General features: G+C 36.6%; 1 non-coding gene across 1 annotated transcript; it reads right to left on the bottom strand.

Moving 5' to 3' along the window:
* Positions 1-11,732: 11,732 nt before the first annotated feature.
* Positions 11,733-11,867, bottom strand: LOC138835172 (small nucleolar RNA SNORA2/SNORA34 family). The gene has a single exon (XR_011374493.1). It is a non-coding gene; the product is annotated as a small nucleolar RNA SNORA2/SNORA34 family (small nucleolar RNA).
* Between the last annotated feature and the right edge of the window lie 910 nt (positions 11,868-12,777).

Genomic DNA, 12,777 nt, shown 5'->3' with positions numbered 1-12,777 from the left:
GAGAATGGCAACATCACCACAGAAACAACTAAGATTCAGAACATTATAAGGGAATACTTCTCAAACCTTTATGTTAATAAGTTTGAGAATCTAGAAGAAATGGATGATTTCTTAGCAAATGTTGACATGCTTAAACTAAACCAGTATGAATTAAACCAACTTAACAGACCCATATCAAGCATCAAAATAGAAACAGCAATAAGGGACCTCCCATCTACAAAAAATCCAGGACCAGATGGATTTACAGCAGAATTCTATAAGGCCTTCAAAGGAGAGCTCACATCAATACTCCTCCAACTCTTCAATGAAATTGAAAGAGAAAGTTCACTACCAAACTCATTCTATGAAGCCATCATAACCCTCATCCCAAAATGAGGCAGGGACTCATGAAAGAAAAAGAATTATAGACCTATTTCTTTGATGAACATTGATGCAAAACTTCTCAACAAAATTTTGGCCAATTGACTTCAACAACTCATAAAAAAAATCATGATCAAACAAGATTCATTTCAGGATGCAAAGCTGGTTCAATATACGCAAATCAAGTAATATAATTCATCACACCAACAAGAGCAAGGATAAGAACCATATGATATTATCTCAATAGATGCAGAAAAAGCATTTGCAAGATCCAACACCCCTTTATGATGAAGGCTAGGAAAAGCTAGGAATCCAGGGAACATTCCTCAATACAATAAAGGCTATATATGACAGACCTACAGCCAGCATTATACTTAATGGCAAAATGTTAAAGTCATTTTCTCTAAACTGAGGAATGAGACACGGATGTCCACTCTCTCCACTTCTCTGCAATTTAGTATTGGAGTGCCTAGTCACAACAATAAGACAAGATGCAAACATAAAGGGGATCCAAATAGAGAAAGATGAAGTGAAAATCTCCCTATTTGCAGATGACAGGATCTTGTATTTAAAGAATCCCACAGACTCTACTCCCAAATTACTTGAGCTGATTCAAAACCTTGGCAAAGTAGCAGCGTATAAAATTAACCTCAAAAATCAATGGGTTTTCTATATGTCAACAATTAGAAAAGCGTGGCTGAAATCAGGAAAGCAGCTCCATTCGTAATAGCCCCACAAAAAAAATAAAATACCTAGGAGTTAACTAAAGAAGTGAAGGACCTTTATCACGAAAACTTTAAAAACCTGAAAAAGGAAATCAAAGCAGAACTTAGGAAGTGTCAGTCAATTTTCTGATAAATCCTCTTCTTCTCCCCGATTTCCTTGATATATTTAGTGGCTCAATCCTTATTCTCTAGCTTCTTGTATATATGCTCTTAATAATACAAGTATGATCCTTGCTAGCATCTGCTAAAAACGTAAAGCGTCATCGAGTTTCAATACCAACAAAAAAAAAAAGCAATATTTGAAGTGGTTTTGACCAATTTACTAATTTTACCACCTATCACATCAGCTTTCATCCAAACTTCTACAAAAAGAAAACAAACAAAAGAAAACATCAACACTAATAAAAATAACAAACTGTTTGTCAGTTCTACAAAGATTAATAGATATTTTCTTTAAAAAGATTTTCTTGGGGCTGGGAAGGTGGCTCAGTGGTAGAGCACTTATCTTGCATTCATGAGGCCCTGGGTTCGAATCCCAGCACCACATAAGCAAAAAGAAAAAAAGCCGGAAGTGGCACTGGGGCTCAAGTGGTAGAGCGCTAGCCTTGAGCTGAAGAGCTGAGGGACAGTTCCCAGGCCCAGAGTTCAGGCCCCATGACTGGACCCCCCCCCCAAAAAAAAAGATTTTGTCAAAAGCAAGATTTGTTAATTCAGAGTCCTTATCAAAGTCATCACTCTTTATTTTAATCTTTGCCATTACAGTTATTATCTTGCAGTGGCAAGAAAGACCTGGAGTAGTGGACATGGGGAAGCATTTTTTTTTAATTTAATTTAATTTTATTTGTGAACATACTGTACAGAGGAGTTACAATTACGTGGGCAGGATAATGCGTACATTTCTTACCAAGCATTGCAGCCTCCTCCTTTGTTTACCCTTCACATCCCTTCCCAGCCTCCCCCCTCCCTCCAATCCCAATCCTTCTCCTTCCCCCCCCCCCCATGGCACCGATGTTGTAAAGCTAGTTTTGGACATGACAACTTGTACTTCTCATTGTTGCAACAGGTCCACCTGTATCCTTAAACAACTGGTTTTTCCCCATCTCCTCCACAAGTTATACTGACATTTACATTGTTTTTATTCACATCATAGATTTTTGTTGTTGTTGTTTGGTAGTGGGGCTTGAACTCTGTGCCTGGGACCTGTCCCTGAGCTCTTCAGCTCAAGTCTAGTGCACTACAATATAAGCCACAGCACAACTTACAGCTTTTTCTGTTTATGTGTTGCTGAGGAATCTAACCCAGGGTCTCATTCATGAGAGGCAAGCACTCTATCACTGAGCCACCTTTCCAGCCACATCATAGGCTTCTATGCCTTGAGAACTTTCAATGCATATGTTTATGGAGGTCAGTGTTAATAACAAAACCAAGCTTAATTGATGAATTATAGCATTATGTAGTTCCAACTACCCCATAGAAAGTAACATGCAAGATATAGAAAAATTCTAATCCTTAATTATTGCTCATATAGCTAGCCATGTGAGTTATTTCAGAAGCCATTTCAATGAGCACTGAATTTTCAATATAGGTTAATTAGTGTCATATTAATTGTGGCTATTATATTGCTTAAATTGACCTACTCCATATTTGTAATGCTCCAGGGATGAGGAGGAAAAGACAAAAGAATAGCCTTTCCTTTTAAGCTCCTATAATATTCCCTCTTTCTGGAATTGCGTTTAGAATAAGGATTTTTCATGAAAGACTTCAGGAAGTTACAAAACTCCTTTACATGGGCTATTGGGTCTGTGTACAATTTCCAGCATTACCCAGAATAAATACCAGGAGACTGGTGTGGTTTATATAAGAGTTTATAGAGAAAAAAAATCTACCCACTAGCTCCCATGCTGAGGATTACAACCAGGTCCCTGCTGCCAAGTTCTCTGTTTAGGTGAAGCATGAGAAAATCTGCCATTTTTTTTAAAGTCACACAGGGTTTCTATAGTAAGGAGCAGTAAGAAGTTGACAGCTTTTTATACATAAAAGGCAGCTGTTCCTTCTCAGGTAATATTATTAATAAACCCTAAGGTAATGTTTGCTCTGAAATATGTCTAATTGAAATAATTTACTCTGACCCTTGGAGAATTATGAAACTGTTTTCATCATGTTCACACGCAGCAAAATAATTATGAGATGCCATATGGAAAAGCCATCATGTGGTAGATGTCTTTCTGAATCTATATTTTTTTGAAATGTTTCCCACAGATAAATCATAGAGCTAATTTAAAAAGTAGAGGTGAACAGTCCTTTTTTTTACATGGAGATTTGATGTGAAATGTTTGCAGTTCCAGAATATCAACAAGAGTGTTGACATCGGTAATTATGATAGTTACAAGACATTTTTCACAAAGTATTATGAGAGTAATAGTTACATGGGGAGAAAAAATAAAAGGTAAGATACTTTCCGCACAACATATGCAAAGTGTAGGTACTGTCAATCTCAGGAAACAGTGACACTAATGACGGAGGCACTTTTTTTCCTCTTGCTTTTAGCATAAAATTGTCTGGAAAGTTCCAGCAGTTTCCACTGAGATAGCACATTTGGCAAGATGAGGCTTAGTGTGGTATGTAAGGACTTTCGGGAAAATTGTCAGCTTTCACAGGGAAAGGTCCAAGTGTTTATGGGAACTATGAAGTGGTGTTGGGTGACTCTCAAAGGGATCTATGGGGTCACTTGGGACAAGTATTTGAAAGCTTTTTGATTGAGGCTCTTCTGAACCTTATCAAAATTGTTAGATGTCTGGCTGCGAGTCTCATGAGAGCAGACTTTCTTGTGAAATTTCTGGTATGGTACTTTCCTGTTTGGGGTGAGAAAAATCTTAGTAGGGCAGACTTTCTCATCATATTTAAATTCTTGAGATCCATGTTCCTGTTAAACCCAGAAAATGGAGAGTCAAAGGAAACTCAGCTTCACTTTTCAACCTTTGAGAAGTTAAAATTCCATTTCTCTCAGAGGTTTGATTTAACAAAATCAGTTTGCCTAAATTCCTGACCATGTACCTGGTACCAACACCACTGAAGAAATATAAGGAAAATAAAAATAAGAAGGGGGGGGGTGAAAGGATGAGGCATGATGTAATAAAAAATACAAAAAGCAAAGCAAATTATTTTATTCACATGCTTCTGAAGATTTCTACTGAGTAAATAAAAATAAAACTTCCCTCCAAAAACATAAAGCTACAAGAAAACGAAAACAAAACACAACGAAAGGTGGTAAATTGGGCTGGGAAGGTGGCTCAGTGGTAGAGCACTTGCCTTGCATGCCTGAATGGCCCTGGGTTCGATTCCTCAGCACCACATAAGCAAAAAGCAAAAAGCCGGAAGTGGCACTGTGGCTCAAATGGTAGAGCGCTAGCCTTGAGCTGAAGAGCTGAGGGACAGCGCCCAGGCCCAGAGTACAGGCCCCACGACCGGACCCCTCCCCCCCAAAAAAGAGGAAAGTTGGTAAATTAATGCCAAACTTTTAACACCATTATATTTAGAAAACATCCCCTACTGTTCCCTAGCTCTCCCTCAGGATCCTGTTTTTAACCATTTGCATTGATCTGATTTTTTGAAAGATCTCTCTGACTAATTGGCAAGCTGGATTTCACAGTACATGCTTTTCTCCCTTCTCTTCCACCTATTCCTTTCTTTCTTCTTTACTTTTTCAACATTTTAAAAATTATTTTTAAATAGTTGTACATGGGAGGTAACATTTAACAAATCAGTTTATGAATATAATGAATCTTGATCTGTTTCATCCACTTCAACATTCTCACCTCCCTTAGACCCACTTCTCTTACTCTTCTTAGTTTTGTGGTGTATAAAATAATTTTTGACTACATTCTCCTCCACTTCCCTCCTTCATTGTTTACCTATGTCCTGTTTCTTTGGTCCAAGTCCCCTCCTCCCCTTGCAAGTACCTGTTTCTTGGTGCTTATTTTACTGGGATTTGACTTAGTCTTAAAAAAAAAGTTATCATTTAGGCTCTCCATAGCATCTACTGTAATTCAGTTAATTCATTTATACCTGCTTGCATACCACCCAGTGTCTTTACTTATAGATTTATAGGCATATTGTATCTACCACTAATGAGAGAAACCATACAACCTATGTTTCTCTGGGTCTTATTTCCTTAACAGATTCTTTCCAAGTTTTTACATTCCCTTACAAATGTTATAATATAATTTTTTTTGTCGGTCTTGGGGCTTGAACTCTGGGCCTGGGTGCTGTCTATCAGCTCTCAATCTCAGGGCTAGCACATATCTACCACTTGATCCACAGCACCACTTCCAGTTTTTTCTGTTTATGTTGTGCTGAGGAATTGAATCCAGGGCCTCATGTATGCAAGGCAACACTCTACCAGCCCATAATATCATTCTCTTTAAGGGATGCATAAAATTCCATTGGGTATGTGTACCACATTTTCTTAATCCATTCATTCATGAGGGTCATCTGATCTGATTCTGTATTTTGGCTACAGTGAATAGTACAGCAATGAACATGATTGTGCTGGCTGTTTTACAGCTTTTGTTTGTGTTCTATTGGATAGATGCCCAGGAGTGGAATTGCTGGGTAGTTCTATGTTGAGTTTTTTGAGGAATCTCCACGCTCCTTTTCAGAGTGGTTGAACAAGCTTACATTCCTACCAACAGTGTATTTGAGCTCCCTTTTGGCCACATCCTTGACTGTATTTGTTATTGCTTGTTTAATTGATTATGGCCATTCTCATTGGGGTGAGGTGGAATCTCGGTGCTGTTTTGATTTGCATTACATTTAGCTAGAAATGTTGAACATTTCTTCATATGTCTATTAGCCATTCTCACTTCTTTTGAAAAATCTCCCTTAGGTTATTCATTATTTGGGTTTTTGTTTCTTTGAGCATTTAATTTTTGAATGTTTAAGTTTTTGAGCTCTAAGTATATTTTGGATATTAGACCTTATCTGAGGTATAGCCAGTATAAATCTCACATTCTGTAGGATTTCTTTTTATATTACTATCTATGTCTTTTGGTGTGCAGAAATTTTTGAGTTGGATACAATCCCACTTATGAAGTCTTTGTTCTGCTGTACTTCTGGGTCTTTAAGACATTATTACTTGTGCCAAGAAGTGCTAGAGATTTTCCTGCTCCTTCCCGTAATAATTTCATGCTTTCTGGTCTTCCATTGTGATCTTTGATACATTTTGAATTGATGATGGTGCAAGATGATATGTAAGCACCCAGTTTCAAATTTCTGCATGCTGATATCCAGTTTTTCCAGCAACAGCTATTTTTTTTCTAGTCTATGATTTGGACTCCCTTATCAAATATTATTTGGGTATAGGACTGTAGAATCAATTATGGATCTTATGTTTCTTGGTCCTAAGGTCTATTTCTTTGCCAGTATCAAGCTGTTTTCATTACTATGGCTTTGTTGTGGTTTGAAATTTGATTTTGTTTTTACTCCAACAGTGACCTCCCTGCTAAGTATTGCTTTTGCTATTTTGAAGTTTTTTATTATTCTATATGAATTGTTGGATCAATTTTCTATCTCATTGAAGACTGTTGTAGACATTTTGATTTGTAATACATTGACTTTTAAAATTTCTTTGGGCAATATTGTCATTTTCATGATGCTTATTCTTCAATCAAGGAGCATAGAAGGTCTTCACATTTTCTTAAATCTTCTTCAATGTCCCTAATTTTTAAAGTTACCACCTTACAGGACCTTCATGCCTTTGTTCAAGTTAATTCATGGGTTAAAACATTATTTGTTTACTTGTTTGGGGGCTATTACATATAGGGTTGCTTTCCTGATTTCAGTTTTTCATTGCTGTCATACAGAAAAGCTTTTTTAAGCACATTCTTTTCAGGAAGATCAGAAACACTGTGCTATGTATTTATACTTTCAAACAACAACAACAACAACAAACCTGCAAAGGAACTTGTCTATGTATATATGATCCACAATATTTATATGGTTATTTTAGAAACACAACAATATTTTTCAGTTTTCCATAATTTCAGTGAGTTTTACCACCTAAAGCAGAACACCAGATTTAAAAAAGAAATTAAGAAATTCATAACTGGAAACCTTACAAATTGATGAGCTGCTGTGAATTCTAATATATTTCAGGTCAGATCTTTTTACTTCACATATTTAAAAACTGCCAACCATTTGTTTTTGTATCTAGAGACATCTGTGCTATTGGTGAGCATTACTTTAGCTATATGCTATCCTAAAATAAAGGTGAATTTTTTTATGATTTATAGTTTCTAACTATTGGAGTGCTGCCTCTAAATATATGGACTAGATGTTTATTGCACACTAGTGTCTTACACTGTATTCATGTAATACAGGAAAGATAAACTGGCTTGGTGGGTAGAGTGTTCCCTTCTTTAAGTTGTTCTCTTTTTTGGTTTGTGGAGATAGCTGTTTGATTGAACTACATGGATAAAATCATTGACCACTCTCTTCAATAATTTCCCATAATATAGATTGCTCATATGAAGTTCATACAGGAAAATATTATTTCCATCAAGGTATGCTGTGTTTTTCAACTTTAAATGTGAAATTGTCTGATTTCACATATTTTAAGAAAAATTAGTTCCTATTATCTTGACTATTTCTCATTATTTTCTGCTTCCAATGACCAATGCTTCCAATGCTTGATGGGTATAATTCTGCCAGTGAATTCTCTCTTTTTCTTTATAACTCCTTTTCATTCTTACACACACTAATAAGAAAGCTGTGTATATAGCACAGACACAGAGAAAAGGTTTACAAATGGATTCCCAGGTTACATGTCTCACAGATATTTTTGAAAGACAGTATCAGAATAAACTTCGTTTATGCTTTTAAGGAAAGATAGTAAGTAACACTATTTATTAGTAGTTCTCATTCTTAAATGACTCAAATAACTGATATAGGAAGCACTAGTAACTATTTGAGAAAATAAACAAGGAAAGAAGGCTAAAATCATAAAGCCAAAGCAAATGCTTCTTTCATATGTTTCGATTAGGCACTGATGGCTTTGCAATATTTATTTTAGATACTAGAATCCTTTTCAGAGACCAATAGATTTTTTCCACATGTTTCCATTTTGATAAAATTTAGCTGAGATGAGGACTCTGTTGATTATATCCTATAGAAAGACATGACAGAGGGCAGTTTCTCAAGATACTGCTAAGGGCTGTTGAGTAATCAGACTTCCCATTATTCTTAAAGCTCAGCACAAGGGAGAGTTGCCTCAGTATTTTCCTGCAAGATCCTCACCTAGTTTGCCATTTCTGAATCTGGTAAAATCCTTTTAGTAAGCTTAAACAATCAGTAAGTTATTTTACTCTGAGTACAGTTTCAAATAAAAAAAATTCAATGAATTTTATATGTCCCATGTAGGATACTTACGGTAGATAGTGTGTAACCATTCATATGATTCTGGAACATGAAAAGGAGAACTAGAAACAAAGATGAAGAAGGAGGTTGGATGTTCCTTCTTATCTCCATATGCCTATGTGACAGCTCAAGAATTTGATATAACAATGAATAGGACTAAACTGGACATTTTAATTACTTTTTAAAAATTAGATTTGCTGCAGGGCGCTGGTGGCTCATGCCTGTAACCCTAGCTACTCAGGAGGCTGAGATCTGAGGATCGCGGTTAAAATTCAGCCCACGGAAGGAAAGTCAGTGAAACTCTTCACGGAAGGAAAGTCAGTGAAACTCTTATCTCCAATAAACCACCAGAAAACCGGAAGTGGTGCTGTGGCTCAAGTGGTAGAGCACTAGCCTTGAGCTGAAGAGCTGAGGGACAGCGCCCAGGCCCAGAGTTCAGGCCCCACGACCGACCCCCCCCCCCCCCCACCAAAAAAAAATTGAGTAACCGAGCCGGGCACTGATGGCTCACGCCTGTAATCCTTCTACTCAGGAGGCTGAGATCTGAGTATTGTGTTCAAAGTCAGCCCTGGCAGAAAAGTCTGTGAGACTCTTCAATAACCACCAGAAAATCAGAAGTGGTGCTGTGGCTCAAGTAGTAGAGTGCTCGCCTTGAGCTGAAGAGCTGAGGGACAAGGCCCAAACCCAGAGTTCAAGCCCCACGACCAATCAAAAAAAAAAAAAAAAGAGTAACGTGTGGTCTTTTGATACAATTATGGTATGATATGAAGCAGTTCATACAGCATGATGCAGAAAGACATCATTTTTATCCTATCTATCTATAAGTTGATTTTTAATTCCAAAGAGTGATCAACTGCATATCCATAAGTAATGGTATTATCTTTGCAGCTGCTCAAAATAAAACCAAGCAGCCTCCTTGATTCCATTCTTTACTCAACACCTACAGTTTATATGAAAACTGTATATAGATATGTATATAGATATATAGATATGAAAACTGTATATATATAAATATATATATATATATGTTTATAGAGAGGTCTATTCAGATCCTTTGGTCCTTAGCTTAGCACCATAGTACCTTATTTTCAAATAAGTAAAGTTCTGAAATAACTTTATGAGCAGTCATGACTAAAAATAGGAACAGAGTTATTCTTGGTGATTTGTAGTTGTACATAGGAAACAGAAGTGTTAGAAGAGCAGAAAAGCCAAACAAGGATCCTGTACCAGTTCATACAGCTTCCCAAAAGCTTTATCACTCTTATGGCTGGAGAGCAAATGGTGAGAGGGGTATTAGCAGAGCCTAGGAATCAAGACCACGCAGCAGGAGGTGAAATCACAGTGTAAAAGGAAGAAAAACATGAAGAGAGGACTGTAGCAGAATTGCCACCTGAAATAGTGAGAAGATTAAGGTGGACAACTTGATTTCTCCCTTTACTGGTCTCAGGGTTTCCTTCATTTAAAAACCTGCCTAGAAAGCAACTGGCAAAGTAGTTTTGGATATATTTATGAATGCTAACTGCTGGAGAGCAATGCAAGGGGAAATGAATTTATGAGTAAGATTACTAGTTAAGTATCATAGTCCACATCATTTCATATGCAAATTGTATGTTTTCTAATTACTTAAGGTTGACTACTATAGGAAATTTTCATTTATTTCACCTAACAAATGAAGATGTTTCCACACTTTACCACCAAAGTAGAATATCAAGTGCTGCCCTTCACTCTTCTCTCTCAAAGCCTAAAGTGTTCAAATAACACCATACTATCTGTCAGATCAAGGTGTGATTCCTCATAGTTTGTTGAACTGTAAATGAAAATGCAAGCTTACACATGATTAAAATAATAAATAGTAAAGATAAGGGAAAAACACAAACTGTTACTGTATGCAAAGCTGAGATGGACTTCACTTCTTGCGTCTAATCATGTGGGAGCTATCTTTACTTTCCCAGTCATATTCCTGCTGGCCTCATCCAGGGCCTCAGTTGGTCAGGAATATTTATGTGGCTGGAAATCCAAGACTTCTTTTCAAAAGGGTTTATTAGAGAGGTGTTAAGGGTTTTACTAGTATGACTGAACCTATTAAGGGAAAAATCTCAGGAATAGAATTTGGAAATGTTGTTAAAAATCACTGAGCACTGAGAGATATTGTTGAAGGAGACATGTTCTCACTATTTAGCTCAGGGTGGCAGGAAATCTTATGTAGTCTAGGCTATCCTCAAGGTTTCCCTCTCCTAATTTGTCCTGTAATTAAACATGTGTACTAGCAAGATAAGCTTGAGGACACTTTTTTCCCCCCCAGTCCTGGAGCTTGAACTCAGGGCCTGGGCGCTGTCCCTTAGCAATTCAGCTCAAAGCTACCACTCTACCACTTGAGCCACAACACCAGTTCTGACTTTTTCTGTTTATGTTGTGCTAAGGAATCAAACACAGGGTCTCATGCTTGAGAGGAAAGCACTTTACCACTGAGCTACCTTCCCAGCCCCAAGGTCAATTTTAATCTTAAAAAAATATGGAAAATAGACTAGGTTAAATGTTCTTGAATCTCTCATTCCTACTTTATCATTTACTATTAAAGTTACCTGTATTCAAGTTTAATTTTGAACTTGCTTTATTTTTGTGCTTTTTAAGAGATTAGATTACATATAAAATTGCTACTTGCCATTTGACATGCAAAAACTAAGGATTTAAAAAGTTATCTGTCATTAATCCATTTTCCTTGTTTTTTACCATCAGTAATAGTCAGTTTTCATTATTATCATATTATTCCATCATTGTTTCCCAAAATTCCTCATATTCTTAATATATGTATAAGAAATTTTCCTCTTTGAGAACATAGAGGTACTCAAATGAATGTATTTTTTCTTTTATTTTTAATATATATTTTGTACTGTAAAAATACTATACAGAGAGGTTATAGTTACATGAATAAGGTAATGAGTACATTTCCTATTGAGCACTGTTACCACATTCTTTGTTTCCTCCACACCTCCCCATCTCCTTCCTACCACACACCAGAAGTTGTACAGTTCATTTTCAACATAGTGACTTATACTCTCACTGCTTTAGTGGGTCAACCAGTATCTTTTCTTAAGCAATTTTTTTAAATTTTTTATGACAAGATGCAGGGCATCAGAATCAAATACAGTGAAAACAGGGGTTATACCATAGGGGTAGAACATACAAAAGAAACAAAAAAAATGACATAGTACATTATAAGTTCATTTTTTTTACCAATGTCTCTTTCTAATGAATTGACCATTACATTTCCAAAGTTCTGAAATGGCCAACAGACCAAGAAAGACACTCTTTAGGCTCCTGCTTGAAACCAACAACTTCAGCAAACTGCTGGCCTTGATTCAGGGCCAAACATTATAAGTTCATTAAAAACAACAGCAAGTAAGAAAAAACAAAACAAAACAAAACAAAAACCTCTTGTGTACCTATCTTGGGATTCATTTCACTTAACATCATCTTATATAAACATATGCACATAACTTTTGACTTTTCTGCTTGTCCTAGACATATACTAGTTATTGCAGATAAGGGAAACCATGGGACCTATGTTTCTTTGGTCATGGCTTAATTCACTTATGATTTTTTCCAAGTCTTTCCATTTTCTAACAAATGGGATGGTGTAATTCTTTCTGAGTGAGGCACAGAATTCCATTGTGTGTGTGTGTGTGTGTGTGTGTGTGTGTGTGTGTGTGTGTGTGTGTGTGTGTGTGTGTGTGTGTATCCATCTACTGAGGGGCATCTGGATTGGTTCCATTTCTTAGCTATGGTGAATAAGGCTATGATAAACATAGTTGTGCTGATAGCTTTAGTATGGCCTTTTTTTTTGTGATCACTTGGGTAAATAGCCAAAAGTGGGATTGCTGGGTCATAGAGGAGCTCTATATGTAGTCATTTGAGGAACCTCCATACTGTTTTTCAGAGTGGTTGAAAAAGTTACATTCCCACCAACAATGCATTAGGGTTCTCTTTTGGCCAGATCCCCTCTAGCATCTGTTGTTATTAGATTTCTTGATTATAGCCATTCTAACTTGGGTCAGGTGGAATTTCAGTGTTTTGATTCGCATTTTTTCTATGCCTACAGAAGTTGAGCATTTCTTCATGTGTCTATTGGCTACTCTTATTTCATCTTCCGAGAAATCTCTCTTCAAGTCTTTAGCCCACATATTAATTGAGTGGTTGTTTCTTTGAGAATTCGTTTAGGGAGGATTTAATTTTTTGAGTTCTAAGTATATTTCAGATATGAGACCCTTGTCTGTTTTAT

This window comes from Dipodomys merriami, unplaced genomic scaffold (assembly GCF_024711535.1).
Source record: "Dipodomys merriami isolate MVZ:Mamm:240054 unplaced genomic scaffold, mDipMer1.0.p SCAF_1, whole genome shotgun sequence".
Lineage (NCBI taxonomy): Eukaryota > Metazoa > Chordata > Mammalia > Rodentia > Heteromyidae > Dipodomys > Dipodomys merriami.
The sequence above is the reverse complement of the archived record's forward strand: the minus strand, read 5'-3'. Positions and strand labels throughout refer to the sequence as shown.